Source organism: Vespa velutina, chromosome 9 (assembly GCF_912470025.1).
Source record: "Vespa velutina chromosome 9, iVesVel2.1, whole genome shotgun sequence".
In the NCBI taxonomy this organism is placed as follows: Eukaryota; Metazoa; Arthropoda; class Insecta; order Hymenoptera; family Vespidae; genus Vespa; species Vespa velutina.
The window spans coordinates 5819257-5829256 of record NC_062196.1 but is presented as its reverse complement, the minus strand read 5'-3'; the positions used below and the strand labels follow the sequence as shown (position 1 = coordinate 5829256).

Below are 10000 nucleotides of genomic sequence, written 5' to 3'. Positions count from 1 at the left end.
ATCGAACGCGAAGAGAATCAAGCGAAGAAACTCGTTTATGGATAAAGTCGCATCTTCGTTTTGCGTAAAGTCGACCTCCTGACACATAAATTCGTCGAATTCGCGAAAAAAAAAAAAACCCGAATAGGAGATCTTTTTCTTTCTGTTTTTTCATCTAATCATAAAGAAGAAGGAAAAACGGGACAGATAATTCCTACACCAGAATAATTTTCGGATTACATGGGGGAAGGGGGGAGGAAGGGAGGCGAGGGAGAGTTTCTTTTAAATTTTACAAATTTTGTACGGCATATGTATTCACGTTTTGAACGTATCAATTCGATTCTCTTTTTTTTTTTTTTTTTTTTTTTTTTGTTTCTCCGCACCCCCACTCTCATCCCCATCCTCACCCTTCTCCACTTCCTCTCTCGCAAATATTTTGTTTCCTTTTTTTTTTTTTTTTTCCATTTTTTTTCCCCCCATTAATTGAATTCCAACAATTTTAACAATCTTCAAAATTTTTGCAATTTTTCTTTTTCCTTTCTTTCGACGTCTTCTACGTTCTCTTACACTCGAAAAATGTTAATAAAATACAATATCGTTGGATTAAAATAAATGATAAATAGAATCAATGAGATATGATTATCGTTATTTTCCAAAGTTAATTGTTCTCGTTATTCGTAACGATATTTCGTATAATATCGCGTTAAATATCGAGAATAAATATTTTCCTTTTCAAAAGTCGTGTTCGATCGGCCGTTACCATTTTAGCATATCGGTTATTTCTTATCATTTTAGATGGAGGAGAACACAAGGAGGAGGTATCAGGAGTTCTAATTAGTCGTCGAATAAAACGTAATACGCTACGTTATTATCTTATCTAATGTAAGAGGCCCTCACGCAAGTTTAACCGCTATATTTCCCTTTTATCTTCGGCTCGTTGATCTTCGCGTAATTCGGTCGAACATGCGCTCATCCTCGCACGTGTGTATATATATGTCTATGCATATGTGTATGTACTTGTATGTGTGTATATGAGCGCGTGTGTATGTACCGTAAGTACGTTCACATATCCCCCCGCCCCCACTTTTTTCCAGGTTTATCAGAAATTCTTTATCATTCGACATGGCAAGCAAGTGTGAGCGACCAAGTAGACCCCCGTCAACTTCCTTTCCTTTTCTTCGATTCGATCCAATGCGGTCAGAGAACTCACACAACGTATTTTGTTTCCTAACAATGTTTGTTATAGCACAGAGAGAGAGATAGAGAGAGAGAGAGAGAGAGAGAGAGAGAGAGAGAGAGAGAGAGAGAGAGAGAGAGAGAAAGAGAGAGATCGTGAGGAATGCAAGCATTATATCATTACGAACTATTACCCATTACATAGCTCGTTACACCGTATATATCGTATATTATCCTAGCTACGTCCGTGTAAAAAGCGAACTTTCTTTCTCTTTCCTTCTCTCGCTAGTTCTATCTATCTATCTCTCTCTCTTTCTCTCTCTCTCTCTCTCTCTTTCTCTTCTTACTCACTCATTCTTATCTACTCGAGCCCTTTTGCCACTGATGAGACTCTCGGTCTATTACCATACACGATCGCACTTTGTGCATGTGTTCCCTCGTATATGTATATATATATATGCATGTGTGTGTATATATATATGTATATGTCTGTATATCAATCTATATAATCGTGGCTCTGTATACGAACTATTTAATTGTGTAGTAAAATAATTTGAGTGATTTACGTGCAAAATGACGGTCGATCAGAGACGATATTTCAATATCGGACAGCTTATTGAAATACCTGTCCGACCTTCGACCACATTATTTAACGTTTTTATAAGACTTCGTAATTGAGAAAAAAGACAGAGAGAGAGAGAGAGAGAGAGAGAGAGAGAGAGAGAGAGAGAAGCTTCTCTTACTATTTTAATAAGCCATTTTGATCGTACCAGGTAATACAACTTTTTTGATATTTTTTTTGATAATTAAACGATTTCGTGTTCAGTCATTCTTTGAATTTAAAAATATATTACCTGTCGATAAGAGAAAACGAGAGCGAAAGCGAAAGCGAGAGAGAGAGAGAGAGAGAGAGAGAGAGAGAGAGAGAGAAAGAGATAACTGAAATCTTTTACGTAACAAATTGTAATAATATTTCCAAGAATTATTTATTAGTCCATTTTATTAATAACGAAATATTTATTGACATTATTTACGACGAATCGTTCGATATATTATCTATGATGGAGTAAAGACAAAAAAAAAAAAAAAAAAAAAAAAAAAAAAAAAAAAAAGAGAACTGTACCAATGACAATGGCCTCTTGAACAATAATCTATCTATCTCGTACCACATTGTTTACATCGAGTTACGTCGTATTAAATTAAACAAATAATACGAGGAAACACGTAAAACATCGATACTTTTCTGAAAAGGGGAAAAAAAAAAAAAAAAAAAAAAGGAAAAAAAAAAAAGAGCGAGAGAGATAGAGAGAGAGAGAGATAAAACTAAATGAAATTATTTCTTACAATTAATTTATCATATTTTTTATTGATAAAATTTAACATAGCACGATATCTAATTACAAGAAAAGTTTCCCCGCGAAACCTAGTTTCGATGCTTTTGTACAAAAAAGCACGTATACGATCTATTAATTTATATATACATACATAAATACATATATACGTATATTTACGACGTATGTGTACACATTTATATATATATATGTGTGTGTACGTATACACATTAATACATTTACGATGTATTAATGTTGTATGCATTAATATGCATACAAGATATGTACATAAATACATACATACATACATACATATATACATGCATATATATATATATATATATATATATATATTCATAGATGGATACATACATAGATAAATATATAGATAGATAATGTACATTTACGGTGGTCACTTTCTCCAAAGCAAAATAAATCCAAACGCAGCATAACAGAGCTAAGTAGATTAGAGTAGAATAGAATAAAAATAGAATAAAACAAAGTATAACGCAGAGCAAAGAACAGAATAGAGAACAGAGTACGATAAATCAAGATTTAATTGCAAAAGAAAAGAATATACCACGTACCATAAGATAATGGCCTGTCTAAATGCACATTCTTAATCTGACCGATTATTACGCAATCAATCTTCACGTACCGAAACCTTTCTCCGTAACATTGACTTTTTCGAACATATATGTAATTGCTGTGAGCGCGCTCCGATTACTAATCGACGCCGTCGACGGTGAACGTGACACACATTCGATTTTAACCTCGACGGGGACAGAAATCGCAATGGGGCAATGATTACGCTTATTTCAAGAATCCGAACGTATCGGATTCATCTGCATACATAACCCACCGTTCAGAATAATCCTGTCCTTTGGATTTACATAGGCACAGATTACGCGCGACACGTTTTTATATATATAAAAAAAAAAACAAAAAAAAAAAAAAAAATGTACGACGATCGTACATAATAGTTCGTATTACATCAAATTTTAATGAAATTAATTACTTCTTTACATTTGTTACATCAACAATTTTATTAATTAAAGATAAATATTTCGTGATATAAATGGCGAACTAAATATGGATATTATACGAATATTTATGATGGACTATTAACAAAAAAACAATAATAATAATAATAATAATAATAATAATAATTATTATAATATTAATAAAAAAAAATAAAAATAATATTAATAAAAAAAAATAAAAATAATATTAATAATAAAAAATAATACAAATAATAAATGATAAATAAATTAATAATCACTATATAAGATTTAGTAATACTTAATTTATATATATATATATATATATATATATATATATATATATATATCCATTAAATATATATAATTACTAAAAGTAATATATAACTAAATAAATATAATTAATAAATATATTTAATATATATATATATATATATATATATATATATATATTTAATATACATATAATAGTAATATTTAGTTTTATCATAAATTAACAGATCGTATATATTTTATAAAATATCAAATAATTATTATTATATTTGCACGAAAATTTCGATGGATATATATTAACGATTAAATGAATTATCTTTCGATAATTTTGATTACAAAAACATATTGATCGCTTATTTAAAATATCGATTGACAAATTGTTTAAACTTTATCGATATTACGAATAACGATCTCAAATAAATTATTCTTAGTCGAAACATTATCAATACGTATGTACTTTATAGTATACATAAAAACGTTATATATCCTGTATACGTGTCTATACGTATCGCGATGATGCATCAAATTCATAAATGAAAAAGGTAAACGAAAATCTCGTTTGTTAATCGACTATACCGATAACTGCCTACTAACGGTGAGATAAAAATAAGAAGAACGCGAAAGAGAAACCGGGGCTGGGCACACCGGACTTCTCCCGGTTTTACGATCCTCTCGATGGGCCCAAGAGAGTGTGCCCTCTTCGGACGCCATTTTCTTCTTTTTTTTCTCCTCCTCCTCCCCACCTCTTCCTTCTCTTTTTTTTTTCTTTTTGCTTTCTTTCTTTCAAGCACTACCCTACCTTCGTCAAAACACGTAACGACGATCATAAAAAAGATGATTCGAGGAAAGTTCTAATTCCTTATTTCGTAATAATGTTTGTCCAAGAACGAAGAGGAAAAAGGAACGGGAATAAGGGGAAAAAAAAAAAAAAAAAAAAGAAAAAATAAAAAACAGGAGAAAAAAGAAAGCAACGACAACAACGCGAACAACGACACCATTATCAGGATATAAATATTTTTCTACTTGCGCGCGTATTAAAAATGTCGTCTAAATTAACCAATTGTAAATGTTTCTTTTTTTTTTTTTTTTTTTTGTTTTTCTTTCTTGTTTCTTTCTTTTCTACCCAATTAATTGATTATACACCGTCTGATTCGTTAGATCATTTGATAATACGAAGATATTATTAATCCTTAACTACTTCCTATTTTAATACGATGATAACGCAATTGTTTTCCTTCTTTTACGTATGAGAATAAATCAATCAGAATCGTGATCATTCGCTTGGGTCAATGCACGAGAGATATACCAACGATCGTTTACGAAAGGATTTATACGAGCATAGGGGGAGGCGGGGGGGAAGAAGGGGTGGGAGGGGAAAGAAGGGGGGAAAAAAAAGAAAAGAAAAACGCAACGGTCATTCGACAAAAATAAGCGCGCGAATTTCAAAAATATTTATCTTCCAATACGACGGTTAAGCTGTTAGGTTATATCGTAATATAACGCAACTATCATGGCGCTTTTTTGAAAGCTTGACGTTAAAGCTTTTCTATAACGATTGTTATTGGATATATTTTTTTGAGAAACTTATTTAAAAAAAAAAAAAAAAAGAAAAAAAAAAGTAATAAAATAAAATAAAATAAATAAAGAGAAAATGAAAAATAAACGAACATACGGGAAATCGCAAAATTGTTACGTTGAAGCAAATATACCTGTGCACATATATATATATATATATATATATATATATATATATATATATATATATATTTATATATATACACTGTGTGTGTGTGTGTGTGTGTGTGTTCATATTAAAACGATAAATGATAAAACAATGGAATCGATATAAAGAGAATAAAAAACGTTTCGAAAGATTTGAAAAACTTACTCTCTCACACCGGGTCGTGTCCGTTGCTCGTTGGGATTTGAGATTTGTATTGTGGAAAAAAAAAAAAAAAGAACAGAAAAAAAAATTTTCTCTTCGTAGAAAAACAGCGTTGCCAACGAAGGAGCGGTTTTCTTTTTTTCCTTTCTTTTCTTTTCTTCTTCTTCTTCTTCTTCCTCCTCCTTCTCCCTGCTCTTCTTTTTTCTTCTTTCCTTTTTTTCCAATCTTCACTGGTAACACCACTGTAGCACACTTGTATGTATTATCGTATATATATATATATGTATATATATATATATATATATATATGCACCTTTAATACATATCCGTTCTTTTTGTCCCTTCGTATATACACATATATATATATATATGAATGTATATATATGTGTATATATATATATAAGTATATACGATATATCCCCGATGTGACCAAGGTGACCGATGTGAGAGGAGATGTAGATTTTGTGCGAGAAAGAGAAAGAGAGAGAGAGAGAGAAAAAACAAAAAAAGAAAAAATAAAGGAAATAAAAATTACCTCGACGATAGATAGTGTGTGTATGTGTGTGTGTATGTAAGAGAGAGAATCAAAAAAGAAAAAGGAAAAAAAAGGAGGAAAAGAAAATCTTAATGTAACGCAAAACGAACTGGACAAGAGTGGCTAAGAGCGCGATCTTGATTTCTTGGAAAGAAAAGAAGAGAGAAGGAAAAGGTGGGGGCGAGAAGGATAAGGAGGAGGAGGAAAAAAGGGAGGTAGAAGAAAAAATAAAATGAAACGATAAAAACGAAAAATAATGAAATAACGAAGACGTAGGACGAAAGATGAGGACGAAAACTAAGAGAAATAGTAATAATAGTAATAGTAATAATAATAGTAATAATAATAATAATAATAATAATAGTAGTAGTAATAGTAGTAGTAGTAGTAGTAGTAAAAGTGGTAGAAGTAGGAAGGGAAGAAAAATAGTCGCGGCGACGACCGGCCCTGCTCTGACGTTCAGATCACTGACCAATACCACTCGTAGCTGACGCGATACTGAGCGAGCGCGTATCTGGCGAACCCGCGACAACCGGCTCTACGAGCTTCGGCTATCTCCGGTCGACACTCGGTTAACTCCGGGGTTGCGTGAACCTACACGAAAATGTTCGCTCCCCTCCCTATCGCTCGCTTACTCCGAGAGTCTCTCACCGGTCGTATGCTGTGTATAAGTAAGTGTGTGTATATATATACACATATATATATGTATGTACGTATGGAAGTGTGTACGTACGTATCTGTATGCGACGGCATATAACATACGTACGTACGAAGGTACATATATAATGCATACATACGTGACGCGAAGTGAGACCATATCATGAATACATAAATGCAAGTGTGTGTGTGTATGTGTATGAATGTACGTGTCGATATGTGTCGACGAGTCCGAAGGGTATAGGTACGCCCACGCAATTTCGACTTTGCCGAGAGATCTCGAGGGACTCTGTCCTTATGGCAAATATCGAGAAAAAGATCTGCTTCTCCTCTTGGCTTCGATCGATAAAGATATATTATATATATATATATATATATATATATATATATTATTATTATTATTAAACATATTTATATTATATATTTTATTAAACATTTTTATTAAACATTTAGTATATTTTATTAAACATTGAATATATATATATATATATATGTATGTATGTATGTATGTATGTATATATTTGCGGATATGACTTTTACTTTTTAGTTCCTTTTTATTTTTATTTTTTTCTTCTTATTTTCTTTATTTATTTTATATATATATATATATATATATATATATATATATATATATTCGCGTATAAATTTTACTTTTTAGTTCCTTTTATTTTTAATTTTTCTTTTTTTCTTTTTTTTCTTTTCTTTGTTTTTTTTTTAACTAGCCTACCCAGGTTACTGAAATTCTTTTTCATACCAATATTACGATATTACGTGAGCCGGATCTTCGTGAATTAATCCATGCTGATAATTATGACGGTAACGATAAGTCAAAAAAAAAAAAAAAAAGAATAATGAGAGAAAAGAGAGAATTGAAAAGAATTGATTCTATGATTTATTTTATATTACACAATTATTCATATTTTAATAATCTAGAGAAGGACTTTGAGAGGAAGACATTATTCTCAATTTATTCAATGACCACAAAGTTGATCGATAAATATAATTCACTATTTTTTTTTTCTTCTATTTTTTCGATAGCCAACTGACAACGAGTCACTTTACTTTTCGTTATATTTTTTTTTCTTTTGACAAAAAAATTGTCGGCTTTATGAAAATATTCAATTCCACTTGCAAAGGAAAAACGTAAAACTGAAATTCTTTTTTTTTTTTTCTTGTTTCTTTCTTTCTGTTTCCTATTTTTTTTTTTTTTTCTTTTTAATTACAAGTCACTTTTAATTACAAGTTCTTTTTAATTACAAGTTACTTTTAAGATAATCAAGTAATTCGTAAAGCAGTTCGAATCGTACAAAGTATAGGAGAAAAAAAAAAGAAAAAGAGGCGCAAATATTTTTACACACACACACACACACACACACACTCGTAAAAAGATATTTTTTCTCAATTTATAAAAGCAAAATTACTCACGTGTAAAAATATTATTTTTTTACACGATACAAATATATATATATATATATAAATATATATATTTTATTAAATATCGAAATATATAAGATTATTATTAATCCAGTGTCATGATTATCGTTTATGAAGTTATCGCGAGTATGTTTAAAAAAAATTATATTAAATAATGATTCAATGATTATCGATGATATTACACTTGTCGGAAATGACGGGACAAACGGCTTTGCGATAGGAAGATCATTTAGAATTAACTGGTCGTACATTCGTTATCGATGCACATGACCGAAGAGACCCGTGCAATACGAATAAAAAGCGAAATAAATTTTATGGGATTCGATATGCGAAACGAATAAATCGGAATCACACGAATGCAACAACGTTCTAAGCGTACAACAAAATTATACGTCATTACAAGCCATTCCGACATTTGAGTATAATATTCTAGTATATAATAGAATGCGGTAGATCATAGATTCCTAGATCGTGAAGTTTACGGTCGATAAAAGCTAGTAAAATAAGGGCTGAATGGAGGACAAGTAGAGAGAACGGGAGGGCGGGGTGGACGATAGGGGGGCGGGGAGGAGGAGGGGGGAGGGAATGGGTTGTACGACGAGAGCGAGATGAGTGGGTTGAAGTGAGATAGAAAAAGGATAAAAAAAGAAACAAAAGAAAAGAAAAGAAGAAAAAGAAAATAAATATAATTTATCTACCAACGACATTCGAAACGCCTGCAAACGCGTTGATGACCTTGAGAGTTTAACCTGAACTAATTTCTCCATGCATTCAACGAGTTGTGTACAACGGAAAATTTCCAACGTTATAATTTCGAATTATTTTGCAAAATTTTATCTATTTTGCCGCGACGAAACTCAATCAGGAATGAAAATATTTATGGATCCATTAAAAAAAAAAAAAAAAAAAAAAAATTATTTCGAATTGAATCTTTGAACGTTATCGATGGTTTTTTTTTTTTTTTTTCTTTTCTTTTCTTCTTTTATTCCTTTGATCATCGCAGATCATATTATTTTTTAGTTGTACATGAAACATCAGGGACTTTTTTTGTCGCAATTAATTATAATACTTAATAGGAATTTGCTCAGATGACATCGGTATTTGTATCTTACTAATTAACGAATGAAAAAACGAACGAACGCAAAATGGTAACAATAATACTATTGAACTTTGAGACAACATTGCGTCGCGATATCATTAATACAAATTATATCTCAAACGAAAAAAAAATAAAAAAATAAAAAAAGGCAAAAAACGATTGAATTCATTCGCTTATAATATATATATATATATAATAATTATATAATAATTATGAATCATGACAAGTTATTTAATCGTCGTTAAATGAGTACGCTTACGACACAACCGTTATTTTGTTTTTCTTTTTTAATTAATTAAAAATAAAAAGCTTCCATCTTCTTGATGGCAAGAAAAAGAAAAGAAAGGAAAAAAGGAAAAAAGAAAAAAGAAAAAAAAATATGTTTCTAGCGAATGATCAATCAGCGAAAAGAAAAAAAATATCTAATTCACTTTGCGACAGATTAAATTTGACGTAGAATAACTTAATAACGCCATATCGAAATCTAACAAAAAATTTTGATTAAAGTCATGTAATACCAAACAATCCTTTGCCGTGCATAAGTAAACCTTTTCTTTTTTTTTTTTTTTTTAACGTTCACGTGACCAACCAACCAACGTGACGACAACGAACGTAAATGAATAAACATAA

The 10000-nt window shown here is 30.7% G+C and overlaps 1 protein-coding gene across 8 annotated transcripts in view; it reads right to left on the bottom strand.

Annotated features, from left to right (window-relative positions):
- LOC124951655 overlaps positions 1-10000 on the bottom strand; it is a 164755-nt gene that overhangs the window by 145531 nt on the left and 9224 nt on the right. For 6 of the 8 annotated variants that reach the window (XR_007101661.1, XM_047500397.1, XM_047500396.1 and 3 more), the window contains exons 1-2: positions 5959-6668; positions 5649-5887 (exon numbers count right to left, since the gene is read on the bottom strand). The exons of the other annotated variants lie outside the window; for them this stretch is intronic. The gene's annotated coding sequence lies outside the window, so the exon portion shown is untranslated. Of the gene's footprint in view, positions 1-5648; positions 5888-5958; positions 6669-10000 lie in introns of those variants that run through there. 8 annotated transcript variants of the gene reach the window in all.